Source organism: Psammomys obesus, unplaced genomic scaffold (assembly GCF_907164565.1).
Source record: "Psammomys obesus unplaced genomic scaffold, mPsaObe1.curated_primary_1811, whole genome shotgun sequence".
Lineage (NCBI taxonomy): Eukaryota > Metazoa > Chordata > Mammalia > Rodentia > Muridae > Psammomys > Psammomys obesus.
Window position 1 is genome coordinate 3872193 of NW_026585685.1, and position 2318 is coordinate 3874510.

A 2318-nucleotide genomic window follows, 5' to 3' on the forward strand; every position below is an offset into this window, starting at 1 on the left:
CATTCCAATGAGTGGCAAGACCCCATGGGCAGAGAGATCACTTCACTTTGGACAAACTAAGAAGCTATCAGATTTGGAAAGTCATCTGGAAGTACTCAATTAAAGAGTTAAGGATGAGGGGCATAGGAGGAGATGAGGGAGGGAGGCTGGGAATGGGAGAGGAGGAGGGAGGGAGTTACAGCTGGGATACAAAGTGAATAAACTGTAATTAATATAAAAAATAAAATTTTAAAAAAGTTAAGGATGGGAAGTACCATAATAGCAGGCTCTAGGACCCTGTTTACTGCTACTTCAGATGACTTAAATAGGAACAGTAAATGAAAAGCTAAATAAACTGAAATTGACTCATTATCAATTATGATTATTATCATTTTGGTATTTTATACTTTTTCTTAATAGTCATAAGGGCTTTCTGTATCCACTCAAAGAAAAAATCTTTGGACATACGGGAAAAAGAAAAACATGGAAAATGGATTGATAAAGTACAAATCTTAGCAGAAAAATTAGAGAGACTTATAAACTATAATAAGAAAAATACTTAGACACAGATGGAGTAATTTAGGCAAGCTTTAGAAAGACCTATAAATGAGAATAAGGAAAATTCTGAGACACAGAGGAATTTAGACAAGAGCCTACCACACCACTACAAAATAAAGCTGAAAGGGGTCAGTCAAGGTTGTTGGAAAACCAACCTTAGTTTATCCAGTTACTATACAAGACCTACCAGAAAATGATAGGCACCCCCAAGGTTATAATGAAGTTAAATGGTTATGTTAAATTTGAAGAGATTTAAGGAAGCAATTGTCTTCTATAGTATTCATTTTACCCTATGTGAAGCAGATTATAAATTCATGGGCAACTCAGAACAGAATTATCCTCTGAGAAGCCCTAATGACAGGATCCGGGGCAGCTTGGCTCCAGTCTAGCTAATCTAACTCCAGGACAAGCTTCATCTGAACTCAGCCTTAACTAGGCTTGAGTTTCTGTTCTCAGACAGTTCTTGGAAAGCCCCAGGAAAAACCCCTGACTGAGAGCAATCAATCAGTCTAAACTTCAACATCTGGCCTGACATCAGGCAACCAATCACCTTAAACCTCAACATATAGTTTGAGTCAGATGACTGAAGGGTCTGCGTCAGATACAATGGCTCAATACCAGACCTGGAAAGTCCCTGAGCACACATCCAATCATGAACTCTCCTGTATCCCTTAGATCACCACCAGCCAATCAATGTAAAGGTTACCTCACCACTGGGAATTTTCCACAGGGAAATCCCCTAATTGCCTTCAAATTGAGCCTATGTGCTTGCTTGTGGATCACCATTTCTTGAATCTGGTGACCTCTGCATGCTGGAGTTTCTGCAGAATAAACACTCTTTGTAGCAAAGAGTGTTTATTTGCTATCTGATTCTCAGACCCTAACATCCCCCAAGACTAGAAGGGTCTGGCAACAGCAATATTGGAACCTGATCCTCAGTTACAATGGCAATCATAGTGGAAAGATGAATTGAAGGCCGTAGAACAATGAAATCAGGCCAGAGGTATTAATATTTCCCATCATCAGTTGCTAGGTGAAGGTCAATATGCTGATTTACAAAGACAGTTTGAATTTGATGATCACATCTTAGCACTATGTTATGTAGCAGCCTTAAATCCTCCCTCTTCCCGCTATTCTCCTCCCCTATTTCTCAGAAAAGGGGAGCCCTACTATCTGACCCCAGCCTATCAAGTCTCATTAGGACTGCCTGCATCCTCTTCCTCTGTGGTCTGGCAAGGTCCTCCCACCCTCAGGGGGAAGTGATCAAAGATCAGGCAATAGAATCCATGTCAAAGACAGCCCCTGCTCCCCTTACTAGGGTACCCACATGGAGACTGAGCTGCCTATCAGCAACATCTGAGCAGGGGGTCTAGGTCCTCTTCATATATGGAAAAATGTCGAACATTTCACGAATTTGCATGTCATCCTTGCACAGGTGCCGTGCTAATCTTTTCTCTATTATTCCAATTTTCATATATGTGCTGCCAAAAAGAACATATAATTCTATTTTTTTAAGATTTATTTATTTATTTATTTATTTTACGTATGAGTGCTCTATCTGCATGTATACCTGCATGCCAGAAGAGGGCATCAGATTCCATTATAGATGGTTGTGAGCTACCACGTGGTTGTCCAGAATTGAACTCAGGACCTCTAGAAGAACAAGCAGACAGTGCTCTTAATTATTGAGCCATCTCTCCAGCCCCTCCCATGGAAATTATTATGCAGAAAGAAGATAGTCTCTTAGAATGGATAGTTTTAGCACATAAACAGTGTAAAAT

The 2318-nt window shown here is 40.1% G+C and overlaps 1 non-coding gene across 1 annotated transcript; it reads right to left on the reverse strand.

The window, feature by feature from the left end:
* Positions 1–1927: 1927 nt before the first annotated feature.
* Positions 1928–2032, reverse strand: LOC129692677 (U6 spliceosomal RNA). The gene has a single exon (XR_008722755.1). It is a non-coding gene; the product is annotated as a U6 spliceosomal RNA (small nuclear RNA).
* Between the last annotated feature and the right edge of the window lie 286 nt (positions 2033–2318).